At 30.2% G+C, this 13,206-nt stretch overlaps 1 pseudogene; it reads right to left on the bottom strand.

The window, feature by feature from the left end:
- Positions 1–6,912: 6,912 nt before the first annotated feature.
- On the bottom strand, positions 6,913–9,950 carry LOC107919185 (benzyl alcohol O-benzoyltransferase-like; annotated as a pseudogene).
- Between the last annotated feature and the right edge of the window lie 3,256 nt (positions 9,951–13,206).

Here is a 13,206-nt window from a genome sequence, read left to right as displayed (position 1 = left end):
CGATATGGTGTATCCTGCATGACTTTTAGTCACGACTAAAAAGACTAGAATGAGCTAGAGTGTTTGATGATTTCAAGGTAAGGACTAAGTAAATTCAAGAAACGATTGAAGATGATAGTTTGAAGAGATAACGAGATGGATGAGCTTTCATTGAAGAACAAATCTGAATAATGGATGCGTTTGATAATTCAGAGAACAACATTTGTCTGTAAACAGTAATAGAAAAGAGTAGTATAAGTTAAGGTTAAGTGTGAAAAGCAATTTTGAGTAATGGTTTGTAAAGAATATGAGTAAGGATCCATGATCAAGATGAGTGAAAGAAATTCCTAAGAGAATGAAGTTATTGATATATGATGGTAATGGATTCAGACTAGGATATAACAGATAGAATGAATGAAAATGTTTTGCAATTTGTGTGACACTCATTGTGATAGATAGTGGATGATGAAAGAAGAGAAGCTACTGATGATGAACTACCTGGAACTTTATGGAAACGATGACTAAGGTATAAAATCTTATTTCTCACTAAGTTCTTATGAACTTACATGTGTTACACTTTGTGTTTCAAGTTAAATATGAGTATGCGCCAAGAGGGACGATGTCAGGACTGTGTCGAACGAATTGGTGTATCGGGTTATTATGCATACAAAGCAAGTTTGGTGACATGTTCGAAGTCTAAAATGTTACTTAGAAAATCATATCTTGGGGTAACTGTAATAGATTAGGATTTCAAATTAGATATCCTTGTACTTAAATTATCATGTGCTGCAGTTGTATCTACCTATTGTATATATATTTTTGTGTACTTTAGTTTGAATCTGTATGAAGTTAACTTGTGAACTAATTGTAATTTTTATAAGTAAAATAAGCTTTGCCTGTATTCATGTCATAATACCCAAGATCTGGATCCGACAAATCGAATTGGGTTAAGGGTGTTACATCTTAACTTACTAACCTTCACTTTTGGACCTTTGGTTAATTGTTATTTAAGTTATCAAGCTTTTCTTAATTAAAGCTCAATAGTGATTTAACTTTTACAATTTAGTCCTTGAGTTTTACTTAACTATTTTATTGATGAAATCACTTGACCTGTAACGACCTGAAAGTTAGGGTGTTGGAAACGATGGTTTCGGAACCCTAATTTTGATATTTGAGCCTGTAAATATTATTATTTAATATTTATGAGGTTAGTATGAAATTTAATTAATATTTTGTCATTTATTTTTTGTTAATTGGATAGTTAAATAAGGTACAAGTGTATCAACTCTAAAGTTAGTAGTGTTGGAAAACGAGATATCAGGACTTCATTTTTGTACACCAAGCCCAAAATTATTTTCAGTAAATATTTACGAAATTACTATATAGGTGAATTGAATTTTGGATAAGTAATTTTGCTGAATTAGTGAGTTATTGTAATACAAGGACTAAATCGTTAAAATGGTAAAAATTACTTGCTATTGATTTTTATTTGTTAAAAGGGCTAATTAATTTAAAGCAATGATTTAAATGACAATTTGACCATTTTAAAAGTTGACGGACGGTTAGGTGATTATTTGTGTGTAAATAATGTTATTATTATAATTATATTATTATAATATTTATAAAACATAAAGAAATGAAAAGAAACAAAGCCACATTTTTTTCTATTCCTCTTACACCACCAAAAACTCCATGGAAATAAAAGAAGAAAATCTCCATTGAGTTTCAATCTTTCGAACTTTGCATGATCAAGATATGAATCAATCGGTAGATATTCGAGGAAAAAGGGAAAATTGGCGATAAGTCCCTGATACTTCAATTATCACTGATTTTTCCTGGTAAGTTCACATGGAACTTACTATACAAATTTTATGATATGTTTGATTATATTTAATGTTTATTAGTTTAGATTATAATTTTGATTAACTTAAAAGGGATTGAATCGTAAATTATGAATTGTATGATAAATATGAATAAGTACTTAGAAGTTAGTATAATTTGATTATATGCTTTATGGTTGATAAATGATATTCTAAAATTATATAAGTTGGGATGGTAATGTGGCATAAATGATTAATGCCTTGTTGGTATAAGTATGTTTTGACCATGTTTAAAATACTTATATAGGTGAATTGGTAAATAGGAGAAGTGAATTGGTATGGGACTAATTAGTAATTGATCAAAGTATTACATGTATACTTAATAAGGAATTGTAGGATTGAATGTTAAAGTTGAAAGATAAGATGTATATGGTTATTTGTATATGTTTTAGACATGTTTTATGTGGTAGGAGAAATTAATAATTAAGTACTTTAAATAAGTATGCATAGGCAAGGTAAGCAATTATGGTATGAACTGATGATAGGTTGAATGAATAATTGAGTGGATGAATTGAAAATGGTATGGTAAATTCTAAATTATGCCTTATTAAGTTGGTTGTCTTTGAATGATTATATAAATGAGAATAGTTAAGAATGTTACAAGTTAGAAATGGTATGTATATAGGACTAATATATGTGAAATTTTGGGGATGGGTGACACTTATATGAAGTATGAAATTGATGGGGAATTGTTAGGTAATACATGTATTCTTTGTATGGAAAATTAGTGATCTTAGGACATGACTTAAATGTTGTGTTATCTTGGTATAACATTTGTCTACATGCTTTTATATACTATGATGATGGTGTACGTATTTGGTTAAGTATAAGTAAATTATAAATAGGCTTGAATATAGTATGAAGAGTTACAATACTGATTGAATTTAGTAGTCTAGGTAAATATGTTAACTAGTATAAATGAATGATGCCTTTGGTACATGAATTGTTATAAGTCTTGTATGTATTGTGCATAATTTGAAGCATATAGGAATGGTGTTTGATCTTGAATAGCTTGTAATGCTTATATAACCTTGTAGTGAAAAGGTGTCAATAACGCATATTAGTTAGATGATTAGGAGGTTAATACATGACATGTTTTAGTTGAGTTTGAAGGGCTAAGACGATTGGTATGTCTTGTTGACTGGTTAATGATTACATTAGTTGTTAAACTTAGCAAAATTTTATTTTTATGTGGAATAGCTTTTATGGTATTATGGTTGGTTAAATGGATGTATTAGTTTGTGTTTAGATTGGTTTTATGCAGGTTTGAAAGACCGAATGTGCACCTATTGAGCTATTATTTTGATTTGGCATGAAATTTGATACTTAGTGGCACATTCTTGCACCACCTGAACTAACACAGCCGTGTGTCACACATGGGCTGGTGAGACGACTGTATGACCACTGAAATGTAGGATTCGTTTAGCCACATGGTTCTTGATTGTCACATGGGTTGGCCATACACCAGTGTGAGTACTGTAGATATGGTAAAAATTTGATCCACACGACCTCAGTTTGTTACACGACCTCAGTTTGTTACACGTCCTAACTACATGGCCGTGTGACTTTTGGAAAAATGGGACTTTTAACCTACACAACCAAAGTGAGTTACATGACCTGGACACACGTCTATGTGACCACTGTTTTGCACTTTTATCCCTCATTTTGTAAAAGTTTCAAATTAGTCCTTGTTTGATCCTAGATTAACCTTAGAGCTTTTCGTAAGCTCATTTTAGACTTGGGTTTGGTTATATTTCATATTATAAATGGAATTATGACATGATTTGATGATTAAATGAAATTAACTGCTATAAATTGTAAGTTTTATTTTCCAATATTTGTGGTAATATTCCATAGTTTGGGTGTAGTGATCGGACATGACAATTGCGACTGGATTACAAGGTGTTACAAATTAGTTTAGAATTATTATTATGAGTATAATGAATTGTCTCTATGAATTGTATTGAAGCAGGAAGAAGAAGTGCGATTTTGTTCACACAACAAGTTTACTATCAAGAATATTAAGTTTGGTAATTTCATGTTATAATAATAAGTACATGGTAGATATGGACATATAGATATACACATTTATTTTGGTAGAATTGTTAATTTTAATATTATTTATTTAAATTATAAAAAAACCACTGAATAGCTGATTGAGTCTTAGCTCAATTGGCATGGGCATTGTTGCTAATGCATGAAGACGTGGGTTCGAGTGTGCTGCAGAGCATTATCCTCCTATTTATGTGCTGGGGAGGGGTTATGGGTAGTTCTAGGCATTGTGTCAAAAAGAATAGATATGAATAGAATCTATAATGAGATTATTTAAAAAAACTACTGAATACTTTACTCAGCATACAGATTGTTTTCTCTATGTGCAAGTTAGATCTAAATCAAGATTTTCGTGCTTCGGCTTCAGCATCCTATCCATAATCCCTGCCACGACCATATTTTTTAGTTTTCAATATTACTTATATTTGGCATGTATCTAATAGGTTAGGTTTTGTAGTAGTTGAATGATGTTATAATCAAATGTTATATTTTATATTCTAATAATATATATATAGTGGATATGCATACATATAAAGGTATATGCAAATTAAAATTTTCATTGCTTGATTTTATCATACTTAGTGTATATATTAGTTGTGAATTGATTGTAGTTGCTTTGACAATGAATGTGACACACTATAGCTCAGATCCGACGATTTGTTCGGGTATAGGGTGCTACATGACCAAACTTCAATATATTTTTACACTAACCCATGTAAATATTCTTATTTTATATTTATGGACTAGGTCTACAGAAATGGGGTTCTAAAACTGTATTTTCCAGTACTAGTAAAGATCAAGCCATTACACCATCTCATTCTTCTGCATGAACTGCAAACCTTTGTGATGAACTCTAACCTCTTATGTGACAATTCAAAGTCACTGACCTAGCACTTGAATGCAACTTGCTCCTCCTAGAATGGATTCAATGAGAAACTCTTCTACATCTTGATTCTAAACAATTCATTACCACTAGAGTCAATGATCATACACCTTCCCCATTCAAACATCTCCTCAAATCTCTTCTCTACCAATTGCCCCACACTCGACAAGTTTTGATCAATATTAGGTACAAATAGAACATCTGAAATCAACTTAGAACCATCACAACTCTCTATTGTCATTGTACCTTTTCCCTTCACTTTTAGGTACTCTTCATTTCCTATCCCCACTCTTGACTTCAATGACCTATCAAGGTCTTTAAGAAACTTCTCATCACAAGTCATGTGATTGGTGCAACCACTATCAACTAACCAACTATCACATGGAGTGCTTAATGAGAAATAAGAGGCAACAAACAATTGGTCATCTTCTTTTTTAATTGTAACATATGCTCCACCTAGTTGTTGATTTCTTGTTTCTTTGCAGAACCTATCAATGTGCCCCATCAAGTTACACCATCTACACTTCACATATAGCCTTCTCCAATACCTAAAATGGGGATGGCTTTGTTTTCCACAATACTTACATGAAGAGTACTTGTTGGAGTTTCCAACACAACTACCCTTTGTAGTAGCTTTTGAACCACTGTTGCCACAAATTTTCTTCTCTTTTCACTTCTTGCCATTTCATCCTTCACCCTACTGCATCTTTGCCTTTAGTGCTCCTTATATGCTTCCTTCCTACCTCATTAGCCTCCGTTCCTGTTATACTTGTAAAGCACCGATCAACTTGACTACTCTCAACTATGTCAAGTCCTTGGTACTCTCCAAAGAAGAAATTGTTGCTTCATACTTCTTAGGGAGAGAAACTAGTATTTTTTGCACCAGTCTACTGCCATAGAGATTAGTCTTGAGAACCCTTACCTTGTTAGCAATCTCAATCAACTTGTCTGAGTATTTTTTATTGGCTCAGACTACCTCGAGTTCCCTAATCAAGTTCAACACCTTCATGCTCTTGATCCTCTCATCTCCTTAATACTCAGCCTTGAGGTAGTCCCATATCTTCTTTGTTGATCCAAAAACCATAGTTCTATTGAAGATGGCTGGTGAAATAGTAGCATAAATGCCAGCCTTTGTTTTTTTCCTTCTTGGTGGTTCTCTCTTTTTTTAGTTTGATCTGGTTCATAGTTGGATTGTTGGGAAGTGGAACAACCTCATAATCTTGCTCGATAGCTTCCCAACAATCACAAGCCTCCATGTATGCTTGTATTCTCATATCCCATGCTTGATAGTTCTCTCTATCAAACACTAGTGGGGCAAAAGCAAATAGGTTGTTTGATCTTGAATCTTCTATTTTTCTTAATTCCTTACAAATGTATCTTTCAATTTTTCTCACATGATTCTCATAGGTCCCTCAAGAAAAAAGAGGCTTTGGTACCAATGTTGTTTCAATAGAGAGCTAATAGAAGGCACATAAACTAAAAATGGAGAAATATGATAAAAATTCGTTAACCACACAATGCTTATATACATGACTCAAGCTAGAATAATCTTAGCAAATTCAACTTCCTACTCCTACAAACAAGTTAAGAAACTTAGCTTCCAACTCCTACAATCAAGCTAACAATCTCCCTAAAAAGTAGTACTTTAACTAAGACTATCTGAATGACAAAAAAGACTTTGCAGCCCTTGAGACACTAACAAAGGGTGTCTTTTGGCAAAGTATGTGTGGAGTTTCAAAAGAAGTTGTTTGTAGTTGATGTTGGTGTAGTTGATGTTGAATTTCTTGATTTATTTTGTGGGAATAATATGTTTCATGTGTTTCATCTAATCGAATTGTCTAGGTGCTTAATGATAGCACACATCATTATGACCTTTTGCTTAATGATAGTAAACTATATTGGATGGATTTAATAATGAAATAATTGTGGATGTTGCTGCTATAAAACTTAATTGTAGAATAGGGATCAACAAACAAAGCCTGTTCTTGTTGTTGTTCGTATTGTTATATTTTACTCAATTAAATTAAACTCCATATCCTTACCCAATAACTAATATTTGTGGCAACAAAAAAATAATTTTATTGCATGTAAATTTTAATCGGTATATTACACACCAAAGAAAAAATTAGAGGATAAAAAATAGAAACACATATAAGTTGATAATACAATTAACCAAGCTAAAAGATCTTCAACTCTACACAATTCAGTGCTTGGCTTACGTAACATGAAATATTCTGATTTTTTTGAGAAATACCAATCATTGCATAATAGGCTTACACATTTATTGTTAGAAATTCAAATTTAATAAAAAAAGGGTTTAGAGTATGTTATTATATATCAGCATGAACCGTTGGTTCATCCTTCAACATGTCTTCTAACTCCTTAACAAAATTTTCCATAGCGGAGGCTGGCAAACAAACTGGAACTATGATTTCATCATCTCCTTTCTTATTCTTAGATGGTATATAAAAGCTTATTAGCTCCCAACAAGTTTCTGGTCCTACAAGGACCGCTTCACCCTATCCAAAATCAATATCTTTGAACTTTGCTCTTGTTAAATCCGACACGATGTAGGATCTCGCCAATTTAATATTTGGTCGACCTCTAGTGACTAATAAATCCATTGTTGATTTCATGTACTCCTCCGTTACCTTTGTCTTGGCTTGTTTCACTAGCTTTAATGCATATTCTAGTGGGTTTTGGGTTAGGTTTCCAATGTTTGATGAAGCCGCAGGGAAGCCAAGTGCATTCCCATAATATCCCAATGGCAAAGGGGGATTGAACTTGAAACGAGCATTAACGATGCAAATAAGGCGAACATCTTCATTTGGATCAAGTTCCAAAGCTTTCGTACGACAGCGCCATAAGCATGCAGATAAGATGTCAAATGTTGAACAACGGAGGTTATGGGGGACAAATCTACGGAGTGATGAAATATGGGATTGTCTAAATAAAAATGAACGACAAACCAAGTTGTCTGCCAGAATAATTGTTCCGTTTTCTGGACTTGAAGTATTGTGAGAGTACTCCTCATGCTGATATGTTATGAGTGGTGCATCTCGAGCACTCAAGAGATGCCTTTCCCAAACTGGTGGCGTTGAGGGAGCAAGTGCACCACGTGCTATCTCTCCTACGGCAGTCATGAATTGGGAGAGGCCAGTTCCATCACCCATTGTGTGGTTAAACCGATGTGCAAAGATGAAGCCACCACATTTCAACCGTGTTACCTACTCAAATATATATAAGCTAGACTATGTCATACTCACGACCTAGGTAAAAAATAAAAATGTATTTATAAAAAAAAAGATATGTAAGAAATAAAGGAGGTTTTGCCTTGAAACAAAAAATTGAGGGTTTGGAGATCTTGATTTCTTAAGTTCAAGTACTATCATTTGTAAATTAATTTTAGGTTTAAATTATTTTTTATAAATTTTTTTAAAAAATTATAGAAAGATAAAAACACCCGAGTAATAATATTTATTTTTAATATATAAAATACTTGTTAGTAAATTCTAAATTAAGTTGGTGTGGATTAATTCATGACATTTAATTGGATGCTGTATAGGTACCGATAATTTTACTTGCATAGAGCTTGAAATACTTAAATATTTTAAAAAATAGTTTTTTAATCCTTGATGTGTATTAATTAAAATGCATGGAGAAAATTTTAGAAAGTTTAAGAAAATGTATAGAGAACTTTTTTTTACAATCTGTTTTGAAAACAGTTTATTTTTATTATTATTGGCAAAGTCATATTTCAATTTTTAATTTTAAAAATTTTACTATATTTTTTAACATTTTAAATTAAAATTTTATTATATGATTGCAAACATATTTTAAAAAGCAAGTAAACCTTGTGAATTTCTTAAGTTCAAAAAAGTTTAATTGTGCTTTAGTTAAATATTGATTTTATATTATTTGAACTAATTACTTATTATTTTACCATCGATTGTTTCGTTTATTTCATTTTTATTACTTTTAAAATAATAATTTGTTTTATAAATTATTTTAAAAAATTAAACAGGTCCTCATATAATTAGTAAAAATATATATTTTTTTATATTATAAAACCATATTATTTAGTGAATTAAAAAATAAACACGTAAAACTATTTGCAACACACGTAATATTGGAAATATATTTATTAACATGTTTTAGAACAATTTTAAAACTTAATTTTAAAAATATATTTACCTACATATTTTATAATATAAGTAATGTTAAAAGTTTAAAGAGTTTTATAACAACATTTTTATAAATAGATTAAAAATCACATTTTAAAATTTTTAAAATAATATAAATTTTAAATTTCATAATTTATAATCATTAAATTAATTTTTTTGTTAAATAGTATTTAGATAATGTTTTATAATTCTTAAAAGCATTGAATTTATAGTTGTTTTAATTATTGTTTCACTTATTGGTTTTAACAATATTTTTTTGAATAATCAATTTGTATTTTTTTTCATATATTCATAAAAAAATATAAAAAATAAATAATATTTAATACATTTTAATTGATATACATAGTCAATCCGTACACCCCACAAGTAAAAAAACTAATATATATGATATGTAAAAAAATAATATAGTTTGATGTTAGTAAAGTGGATTACTCCTTACATGTTGTGTATAAATTAGAGAAGAATAAAGTTTAAAAAAACAAATACTTGGATTAGCAACAATGGAGAATTTAGCAAACCGTTGGAACCAGGGACATCGTAAAGAAGCTCCTCTGCACAAGGAAATGGTGGGTAAAGCTCGTCACCAAAGTCCACCAACGAAACATCAGCATCAGCCTCAATAAACAAGACACCTTCACCAGTGCAATCAACTATGAGCTTGCGGTTAGGTCCTTCCCTTAATCTACCAGCAAATGGATAATAAAACACCAGAGCTTTAGCCAATGCCTCCTTAATGACCTTAGCAGGGTCCTGCCCTTTCATGGAAAGGTTGCTCTGGTGAAAATGGAACCCTCGGACATGGAATCGGTGGCCCTCTTGATCATCAATGTCTGAGAGTGGTTTACACTCATGAGGAGTTGGCTCACATGAGACGACGAGCTCAGCTTCTTGCCTACGGACTGTAAACACTAGAGATTTGGATGGTAACAATGCCATGTGCTGAATACGATAGAAATTTCTTTTCCCTTTCTCTTTTACATTCAATCAATGTTCCTTATGAGATTTTATAGTGTGAATTTTAAAGACATGTTGGCTATATAATATATATTTGAATTGAGCAGGTTGTACATATGGTTTACTTTAGAAGTTGACAATCACTTGGCAGTCGGAATCTTTCTTAACTTAGCCACCAACCACTAATGTTTGTTTTTGAGGGACACCAACCTCTAATGTTGAATCTAGTTGTTACCTACAGGTTTTATAGTACAAGTTGTCACCAATAGTCTAGCTGTCAAAATTAAGGTTGTTTCAATAATTGGGATATAATTTAGGCTATGAAATGAACAAATTATCTTGATATCTCATTACTTTTCCTTTTTATAATTTATCTAAATTTGAAACTGATTTTCACATATAACTTTTTGTTTTTTATTTTTTAAATTTTGTTAGCATTGTGATTAAAAATGATAATGAATTAGTTGCGTTTGAGTTATGAAATTAATAGTATATATATTGATTCAAAATATAAGCTTGAAATTATGCTTTCATTCTTCATATTTATAAATGGTTATCTCGAATTCATTTATCCCTCATATTATTTTTAATTATTTATAACATATATTTTTTATTTTATGAAATTTATAAATATAAATAAAGTTCATTTTTTAAATATTTACATTACATGGAAAAAAAACATTATATTATCTATGTATATATTATATAAAAGCACGAGTTTAAAGAAGCATTTGAACTAGCAAAAATACTCTTCATTATTCTTTATATTACTAAATTGACATTAAAATAATAATTTTTTAATATATTACTAATTATTATGTGATAAAAATAAATATAATATTAATTAACCACTAATCCATTGAATATAATTGGATAACATAAAAATAATAAAACCACTGCAAGCATTTTTTACTTACATGCTATTTTTCAAATAAATATAACAAAGTATTATTATTATTATTATAAAATTATAATTATAATTATTTTATTAATAGTATTTTATATAAAATAATATTAATCATCTTTATTTTATTAAAAACTTTTTCATACAGTTATTATCATTAATTATACTTTGAATCTATAATAAATTATACTCATTATTTTAATTTGATGACCACTTAATTGATATTATAATAATATATGAATTAAAATTAATATTTAATCACTATATATAGAGATATTAAAAATGCATATTCATTCAAGTAAGAGAAATATCCAAAAATAAACTTTTAGTATTATTCAAAAAGTTATTTTTAATCACAAAAAATTTGGTTTCAATTATTATTTCAATATGTTTAATTTTTATTATTTTATTATTTAATATTCGATATATAAAAAACTTCTCTTATTTGATATTAAAAACATTTTTTCTTGTCAAGTTAAATAAAGGATCAGATGTTAAAATGAAATTAATTGCATTAGAATTTAAACAAGATGACAAATTATAATTAAAAAGAAGAAGAAGATGATGATAGATTGAAAAAAAAACCAAGGTAGACAACATTAAAATGTTTTGTAGTACTACTAGTATTTATTTTTATGGTTTTGTGAAAGTTGAATTTTTTAATTTGTCTTAATATAATTTTATTGTTAATTTTATTTTTTAAACATTATACAAATATAGTTTTTATATATTTTAATTATATGTAATAATAATTACTTAAATTAAATATATAAAATAAAATAATTAAATGCATATATTTATGTTGACATAAAAATAATAATAAAATTGAAAAAAAATCGAGCTCTGTTGGGATCGACCTGATTAAGCAACAAGTAAAAAAAATAGCGGAATAAATTGAGAAATTGAACACATAAATTTAATGTGGAAAAACCCCTCCAAAGAGGATAAAAAAACCACGGGCAAAGATAATTTTATTATAATGGAAAAAGAACGAATAGTACAAAAAATGGAGATAAAAAACTAAACCCGGAAAACTTGAAAACAAAGAACCCTCAAAACGTAAACACAAAATTCTCTAAATGCTTTATGAGTTCTAATCTCTAATGGGTGTATTTTCTAAGGTTGTAAAAGAGCCTATTTATAGGCTAAATTCATAGGTCAAATAATAATAAAATAATCTAGACTAATCAGAGTTTGATTGAAGCAAATAAACAGAGTTTAACTGAAAGATTATTTCTCAAATTTGACTGAAATAGGAGTCATACTCAACAAATCTCCACCTTGACTCATATTTCCACAATGTCATCTTTGCCGAAACCCGCCACAAGCCTATTAATGGAGTCGAATTTGTGCTTAGAAACTAGAAGACTTCTAGCCTTCGACTTGTACACTGCCGAATTAAAATTAACCTGAGTCTGATTTTCACGTACACAATGCCCTAACTTTTCAAAACCTGCATCCAAAAAAGAACCTCTCTCCAACGAAACGGTCATACCTTTTTCCCTCTTATGGCCAAGTTGCCTCCGCTCCAAACGAGTTAAATTCGACTTCGTAACGGACGAGGGACGTTTGATTTCACCAGTCACTATAAAACCTTCCAGAATATAAAGACTGACGGTTCTTTTACCTTTTAACAAAACGAGAGCTCCATGAGATACTTTAATGTCGCTCGACTCGATGTTGATTCTACAACTTTTCAAGTCTAAAATACTCAAGGAGATAAGATTCTTTCGTAAATCAGGTACATACCTGACATCTGAGAGTGTCCTAATGGTCCCATCATGTATCCTAATTTTAATAGTACCAATAACAATTACCTTACTAGATGAATCGTTTCCCATGCGCACAACTCCACCTTCAACCAAACTGTATGTGGAGAACCATTCTCTATTGGGACACATGTAGAAAGAACATCCCGAATCTAGGATCCACTCAGACGTGAGCTTGAAGTTATCGTTCGTTAACACTAATAAGAAATTATCACCGCTTTCATCAGCCAAATTAGCTTTAGCTACATCTTCCTCGTTACTCTCAGTAGTTCTTTTATTTCGCAGTTTTTAACAATCTACTTTGACGTGACCTAACTTTTTACAATAGTGACACCTTTTGTCTCATTTCTTTGATGCTACCAAAATGGAAGCTTGCCTATCTGCCTTTCTATCCAAACCAAACTCATTGTCGAGTTTGTCTCTACTCAACAAATGACTCTTCACATCTTCGAATGAGAGTTTGTTTCTGTCATAAATCAGGGTCTCCCTGAAAGACTTGTATGAATGGGATAAATAGCACAATAATACCATAGCCTGATCTTCATTGTTAATATGAACCTCAACATTCTTTAAATCATTTAAAAGAGTAATGAATTGACTG

Source organism: Gossypium hirsutum, chromosome D13 (assembly GCF_007990345.1).
Source record: "Gossypium hirsutum isolate 1008001.06 chromosome D13, Gossypium_hirsutum_v2.1, whole genome shotgun sequence".
In the NCBI taxonomy this organism is placed as follows: Eukaryota; Viridiplantae; Streptophyta; class Magnoliopsida; order Malvales; family Malvaceae; genus Gossypium; species Gossypium hirsutum.
The sequence above is the reverse complement of the archived record's forward strand: the minus strand, read 5'-3'. Positions and strand labels throughout refer to the sequence as shown.